The sequence below is a fragment of the Lepidothrix coronata genome, unplaced genomic scaffold (genome assembly GCF_001604755.1).
Source record: "Lepidothrix coronata isolate B3197 unplaced genomic scaffold, Lepidothrix_coronata-1.0 Scaffold33, whole genome shotgun sequence".
Taxonomy (NCBI): domain Eukaryota; kingdom Metazoa; phylum Chordata; class Aves; order Passeriformes; family Pipridae; genus Lepidothrix; species Lepidothrix coronata.
The window spans coordinates 3,988,818-3,997,052 of NW_016690213.1; the positions used below are offsets into that span (position 1 = coordinate 3,988,818).

The 8,235-nt window shown below is 38.5% G+C and overlaps 1 long non-coding RNA gene across 1 annotated transcript in view; it reads right to left on the reverse strand.

The window, feature by feature from the left end:
• Positions 1-8,235, reverse strand: part of LOC108495739 — a 180,272-nt gene that overhangs the window by 43,467 nt on the left and 128,570 nt on the right. The window lies entirely within an intron of this gene.

Genomic DNA, 8,235 nt, shown 5'->3' on the forward strand with positions numbered 1-8,235 from the left:
GTAGATATAAAATCACGAATCAACAAGTCTATCAACTTTATTTTCAGTCACAAGAATCCAGTGAGAAGTGTCATTTTAGATAAACCACCAGCAGTGCAGAGAAAAGTAACTTCAGTTTAAATAAAGTGAAAATCTTGCTCAGACTTTTCTTTATGCTTCTCCAAGTTTGGAGATAATTATTCCCAGCAAGAGAAGAATTTTTTTTTTTGCTTTCTCCTTTTAATAGAAAAAAGGGTAGAATATAGATTGTATTGAAATATCTTTATGTATACTGAAACATCTTTTTCCATACTCTGAACATACAATCGGAACTGTGCAGCCTCAGAACTGTTCCAGCTTGCCAAATTCCAGGGTGCAAGTTTTAACACTGGTGCACTGAAGCTATACTGCCCTATGCTACAGAGATAGCGTGAATAGCTTCAGTACTGGCTGTTTCCTGTGTCACACCACAGCAACATCCACTCATGACTATTGCTATTAATAAAAGCTTTAAAAGCATCAGTTAAATCACTCACTATTGCAGTTGCATGGTCATAGGTGCTGCAGTCTTCTACATTTATTCTGAAAGACATTTTAAAAATTTATGTTGGCAGATTTCTTAGCTTCAGACACTGCCTCTGTCCTTCTGATTCTCCAGTAGCAATTACAATAGCTTTCCAAACAAACTGGTAATTACTGGACCAAAAATATAGCACAAGAGTCCTATGGAGATCAATGCACTACCCAAATGTGTCAAATTTAGCAGGAATGGTGCCATATGAATGTTCATGTGTCTTCACATTGATCAACTAGAATTCTCACAAGGTCTTGAAGGATCCTGTTTCATTTTCACAGAAAATATCCCTAATTCTTTGCTTTTCAAGGGCTGTTGGGATTGTGAGGGGAGATGTGGGATGAGGACAAAGGAAAGAAGGGTAGTGTGTATGCAAGGAGATTACTTCAATTTTGTCCCAGTGAACATCCAGGGCCCTCAGGGGGAGCTTAAATATATCCATGACTTGGATTTGAGTTTTTTCCAAATAGTTATCAGTTGTTCCTGATGATTTATTTTTAATAAATTAAATAAAATAAATAAAAAAAATAACAAAAATAATAAAATAATAATATAACAATGTTTTATTAATGAGACTTTAGATATGAGTCCAATTCTTCACTTTTCCAGAAAAGCCACATATGGAAGAAACAAAACTCACCAACTCTAATCTGCAGCTTGGTAACACCTTTTAAAAACCACATTTTGGGTAAGTTATTTGCAATATGGTCAGGTACATCTCAAAATCTGCTGATCTCCATTTAGATTTCAAGTGTTTTACCTCAAGTACCTACTAAACAAGCTCAAAACTGTTTTTCTCTTTTCCAGTTCAATATTAAGTGTACTTATCAGCTATGCACTGCTGCACAGGTATCTTTAGAAATATGTTCCTAGTTTATTTCCCCATATCACATCAGGGTACACACACTTATGGTGGATTCTGGTGCATCTGCCAAAGGCTCACAATGACACAGATCTTTGAAGCAGAAAACATGTGCCGTGCATTTAAAAACCTTACTCAGTTCTATTTATTATTGCTAGATTAATGAATAATAACACCCGGGTTGTGTGTTTCATTATGAAATATAATATGCCCACACAGACCTAATCATACAGTCCATCGAGTAAGCAAAATTCAGAGGAAGACAATAAAGGCTGACATTAGAGCATGACAATAGCATAAGAACCACAGGGAACTTCCCCGTGAATTTCAAGCCCTCTTGGTAACTGTGTTAGTACCGAAGATGAAAGTATACTGGATCACAAACCTTTGAAGGCCAGATTTTCTAACCACTACCCAGACCCAACAGTGTAAGTTCTTCCACTCATTTCAGGAGTATCTAAAAAACTGTAAAAAATACTGCTCTATTTAAAGACAAGTGTCCAAGTCTCATCCACAGAGATTTCATCCACATGTGTGAGAAGATAAGATTTCTTACATGATGAAGGCAATAAGCAGAGAAAGAACATAAAGGTCAGAGAGATCCATGGGTTGAGGTCAATGGAAAAGACTGCTCGCTAAGACTGCAGCAAATCATGATAGGAGCAGCCACAGACTGGTTTCCAAGCAGCTCAAGCAGGAACTCTTCATAGGGCCACCTTCCTGATGCAGAATCTGCGGTACAACCTCAGTCCCCTGGTTTTAGGAGACCCAGAGCCACCACTCCTCAGCCATGCTAGGACTCCAGTACACCTGAGCACACTCCATAGCACCTTTAGTCGCTGTTGTCTTCCACTGTTCAAATGCTCCTCCACTGTTCAAATCCTCCTCAAACTATCACCTCCGAGGCAGACCCTCTTACTATTCTACATGGAAATTGTGTTCAAAAGCAAATTTTATGATACCTATTGAAGAAAAAAAAAAGCCTTATTACAAGGTCTGATTCCTCTTCTGTTCAGAGCTTTACAATGGCTTACGATGGCTAAGGGTCAGATCCTTTAACACATTCATCTGACTGTTACTATCCCTAGAAGAAGCCATCAGCTCTAATGGCTTTGGTGTGGATGAAGCTGCAGTGCTACTTTATGACTATTTGTGAGTATCATTTCTCATCACCAGTACCAGTATTACACACCATATGCTTTTGCTCAGAGCAAGGCAGAAGATAGCACATGGTTTCAGACTGCATTGAGCACACAGCATGTTGTATAGCACTTCCTACACCACCAATGTGTACTCTAAACCATAGTTTCCTGCTAGAAATATTTCTTTTCACCAACTTGCAACAGACAGGAGCAATCAGACTCCAACTCAGGGTTCAAGAGACTATCTGAAGAAATGAGGAAAGCCTCACCACGGTTTCCTGCAGCTGTCATTGCAAGAACAGACTCACCTCATAAAGTCAGCATGGTAACTATCATTTTCTTTTGAGGTCTAGTGATAGCAGCTTTCTTGTGTAACATTTTCAGACTCTTGCACCAGCCATATCTTTGCTATTTCAACAGCATCAGCAAAAAAAATTTTGTATGCAGTCCTGTTCTGCCAGCTCTAAAAGGTGGATTCCTTTGCTCATTCAGACTCACTAAACTAGCTAAACGTTGGCATTACCTTAGAAAATACCCTACAATTATTAGGCAGCCCCAAGAAAATGAGCATTAGATTTCCACAAATCTATCTGTATTCTGAAAAAGCCTGTGGTTTCTAATGCAAGGCTGGGGGATCCAGTGACATACAGTTTGCAAGGTCAGGGTACATATACTAAGTTATGAACCATTATCTAATGAGTCTATACAGTTCTGCCTTTCCTCTTAAATGTCAGAACCTCAGACAAAGGGAAGAGACTACATAATGTATCTGCAAAAAGTAAAATATCCTTCATTCTTGCTCTAAATCTGCAGCTATTTAGAAGAGATAAAGAGATGAGAAAGTCAGTATCCCTAAAAACATTATGGGAGAGTCCATGAGGCAACAACTGTGTTCCAGAAAACTGTCTCTGACAGCACATACACCACCACAAACAAAACACCATGTTTCATTACCAACCATTTTACTTCCAGCACTTGATACCTTCATGAGTTGGAATACCACAGGGATCATTCTCATGATTTACTATGGCAAATTAACCTTAATACAAAGCTGTGCAGAAAAAAAGGTGACAGAATTTTGCTGCAGGCACTATAACTAAGCGACTTTGCTCTGCATAGATAGAAAATGTGGGAAATATCGCAGAAGCTCAAGAGACATGGTTTGATTTGTGAAAGATTCAGATGCTTTACTTGGAGTCCATTTGAATGCATCATATAACATTCTCTAGTTCTTTTTGTCTTGATATTTTATGCCTTTTCATTTCAAGACAGAACCAGCACACATGCACTGGTTTTTAACACATCTAGCCATTCCATCACGCCTCACATTTTCCTGGAAAACCAGTCTTGGCATCACTAAAGTTCCAGATTCAACAATAAATACTGCATGTCAGATTGCATCCCATTTTCACTCAAATCATCATCAGGCCTCTACACAGAGCTAATTGTAGATGGCTGCTGCAAATATGTGCTTAGCAAATATATGCTTAGCAAAGGTATAATGTACATACAAATGAAGAATTGTGGTCAGACAATACTTCAAATTAAATTTGTTTGGCCCAGGTCAAAAATCAAAAATTTGTGACAATTCTCAGTCTATTTAAACAGCTTTCACACCAAATTTAAACAGAATTACAGTTGGTTTGACATCTTAGTAGCTTTATAAAGAGGCAACACATAAATAACAAAGTTGTGGATATATTTTTCTCAAGTTAACCCCTAAAGGCAACTGACAATATATATAAGTAATTTAAGAAGTAACAAACTAATTTTTCATCCATTTGGCCTTGAAAGAAAGCATTCTATTAACACTTTGTGTGCCTGTTTCCCTGCATGTAATGCCATTGATTTTCTCAACTGAAAACATCCTTGGAGTGGCCAGTGAGTCATCATACATAGGAGGCATCAGCTGTAACCTGTGAAAAGTACCAAATTATGTCTGGAGCCAAATGCACATGAAGCAGTACTTTTTCTAGAGTTTAGCTGTGTTGCACTACTACTCGAAAAGGATGGGCAACTGGTTACAGATGAATAAAAAAATTAGCTTGCAATTAGTCTTCAAAAATCATTGAGATTATTCCACCAGCCCAAGGTAAGATGAACTCTACATGTGTCTTTCCTTCCTGATGGTTATCTAACCCATTGGAATTTCTATTACTTGATGTCCGTTAGAGCTTCTCCAGGCAATTTATACCAGTTCTTTACCATTTGTCTATCTTTACCAGTAGAAAAGCTGACCTGAGCTTTTCTTGTGCTAGTTTGTGCCTTTTAGCTTCCTCTCCTAGCTACCAGGGACATGGTTACCAGATTGATCCCTTCCTCTTTGCAGCTGCTTGATACATACTTCAAATCTGTAATTTCCTCTTTCATGTAGGTTAAGAAAATCTGATTTCAATATTCCATGCAGATGTTTTGTCAATCCCTTAAACCTCTCTTTTAGTTCTTCTACCCAACTGATTATACCTGTCACAAAAGCTTAAACCCAGGAGGGTCATGTGAGATCAGAAGGTTCATTTTATGCAGCTTGAAAAGCTATGACTTTTTATAACCTTCTGAAGTACTTGCCTTTTTTCTACTTGCAGTCACAAAACGCTCTTGATTCCTGTTCAGTTGCTTAGCCATGACAGTACTAGATTCTTTTCAATTAAAAACTACCTTCATTATTCTCTGTCCTCTCTCTGTACTGTTGCCTATTCACATCCTCCTCCTCTGCATTTACTACTGCTGAAATACATCCCATTTCTTCAGAATTTTTCTTCATTTTCTCTTCAAGTTTGGGACATTCCTCAGCAGGTTCAGTTTGGGTGTTACCTACACCCAAATGCATCATCCAGATTGTGCAAATTTTCAACAAAACCAAGCTCCAGAGATAACTCCACTGAGCCCTGCTCAGGAGCACACTTTTTGACAAAGGATCATTGATAATGTCCTCCTTCCAATTAGTTTGTCACTGCCTGAAAGAATCTCTTCTTCTGTTTCCCTCACTTCATTATGAGGGTGTCATATAAATCAGTCATAACTCCAGCAAATTCAAGTCTTAAAGTATTTGAAGTTATGTAATACCTTTCAGCTCTTTTCAGCCTTCCCTCCCGAAGTCACCCCCCAAGGAGAAACTGGAGCCTCTGAAATTGGACTTGTTACCAGAAACAGCATGAAGTTGAGCTTGTGGTTACACTTTAAGCAATAATACTGCCCAAGTAATCTTAAGCCATCTCTGCTCTCGGCTGCTCATTCACACCTCCACGCTGCTTAGAAATGTGTGATGCTGCATGCATCACACCTGTGTGTGGCAAACAGAATCTGAAAACCAAACAACCCAAATGCCTGTGCAAGCACGGAGAAGAGGCAACATTAAGGTTAGTGCTGAAAAAAAAAAAAGGTTCATAAATTACACCAGTATTTTAATACAAACGTGAAAGTCAAACCTGAACTTCTGAGACAGAATTTCTTGTGATCTAGCTAGGTTACAGATTTCAAAGAGAAACCCAGAGTTGCTTAAGCTGTACAAAGGTATTAACTTTGTCAAGAGCCAGAAAAGATAAGAATGGAAGCATCTTGTGGTGGTGATCACCACCTGCATGCTAGCAATTACTGACCTAAGACTCACGAGACCACAGCTGCAAGCAAATTCAGAGTTTCTTTCTATGTGCCAGTGAAGACCTGTGCACACTGCAAGTTGCAACCAGTGGGCCATGCTGAAGCATTAGGGATGTTAGTGTCTTCAGTCAGCATAGCTGATCCTAGACTGAAAAAAAGGTCAGCCTTTACAAAGTCACTATGATTTTCATGAATCTGATCTCAAACCAAAATAGCAGTTTCATATATATATTACTTCCATTTCAAAAGAAAGTTGGAATCCTAAATTCACAAAGCATAAACAAGTCTTTCTTGGGTTGACATATGCTGGATTTCTGCAAAGTGAGATAAGTTTGCCATATATACTTCAGAATATAATAGATCTTTATGCATACCTTATTACCCATATAGCATGTACCTAGGACCCGATCCAGAATGCCATCCTCATGGTCAATGTAAGCACATTCCCTTTCAAGCATGGAGCAAATCCACAATTGAATTTAAAGTCAATACCTAAAGAGGATGACGGTATTTGTTTCTTGTTAATGTGGTTTTCACCCTGTCACTGGATTAAATGGTAGATCTTTAAACATGCTGTCACATCAAACAGCAGTGACAGAAACATTAATTTGCCTTCTGCTATTTTGGACATGACAGCAACTACTTTTTAATCAAGTTTCCATTCATAATTGGGCTTCCAACATGTGAGTTCGATGTTCTCTATTTGATTATTTTAATGGTCCCTTGTACAAGCCAGTCAAGGCTATTATTACTTTTATTTCTGTGTGTGAAAAGGCAAAGAGTCATGAAATAGCTTACATTCCTAAAGCCTGTTGCCACTGGGCAGGAGTGTTCTGGATCATCAACACTGGCAACAATAGACAGTACTGTAAAAATAGCATGTACACACGCAGCACAACAGACCGGCTGGCCATCTTGGGACGAGAGAAATACAGATCTCATGCCCTCAGTAATAGTTGTCTGTGCCAGTTTAAATCTCTGACAGAGGAATTCAAATGAATGTTGATAAGTGCCCAAATAGACTCTACCTTCAGTGGGGGGATGAATTCTTATTATTATTGCCGGTTCTGTCTATAATAAAGATGGGAAGTCTTTTTAGTAACATATGGAAAATCATTATAGCCACAGTCCAAAAGTAATTGCTAGTGGGCAGTGTGCTGTCAACTCCTTTCAGTTTGTTGCTTCATCACTTCACCAATGACCTAGAGGAATAATTTCTCCTTCCCCAGCATAGCAGCAGTTTAGTTTCCATACCCATTAATGTTTGGTGCCTCTCAAAATTATAGTTCTCAGCAAATCCAAAAGCCATAAAATGTCTTAATGTCTGTGAAATTCTATGTCTTCTGTGAACATGTAGTACTGAATTCTAAATTTATGCTAGATTTACTAAATTAAATGATACAACAGATTTAGCTTTTGAAAACATATTTGGAAGACAGAATATTCCATTTGCCATGAAAAAGCCCAGAAAGAAAAATCATGCTCTATTGGCAAAGAAAGATATGGACAACATGATTAGAGAGCCCAATATACATAATCCAACTTCAAATTTCCCAAAGTTAGTCATGCTTATATCCTCCATGAAGAGGAGCCAGCTGCAAAGTTTGCAGCCCTCATGAAATAAAGATCTGAATCTGGTGAATCAATGCAAAAATGTAATTAGAATTATTAAATCCTTCCCTTTTCCAGCCATCAAGGTTTTACTAGGTGTCAGTAAGACATAGAAGCGAATGGGGCTTAGCCATGACCATCCCCAGTCTGGGTATTCCCCTCCTGCCTGTACCCCTCCCCACTCAGCTTTGGATTGGCTGGATAATTTTAAGTTTAGACACTGGATAGAAATTTCAAAGATCAAGTTTAGTAGAATACTGTGGCTAAAAGATTTAACTTAGTGCTCTCCACTTGAGGAAATGCAGGCAGAAACCATCAGCAGCAAGTCCACTTGACATTTGTGCAGTCAACAAATACTCCCTTTTGAATCAATCTGGCACAGTAGTCTCTTGCTCAGTTGGGTTAACCAGGAGTACCTAGGAGCAGAGAAGACCCAAAGGTGGTGAACGATTGCATAGCCATAGCAAATG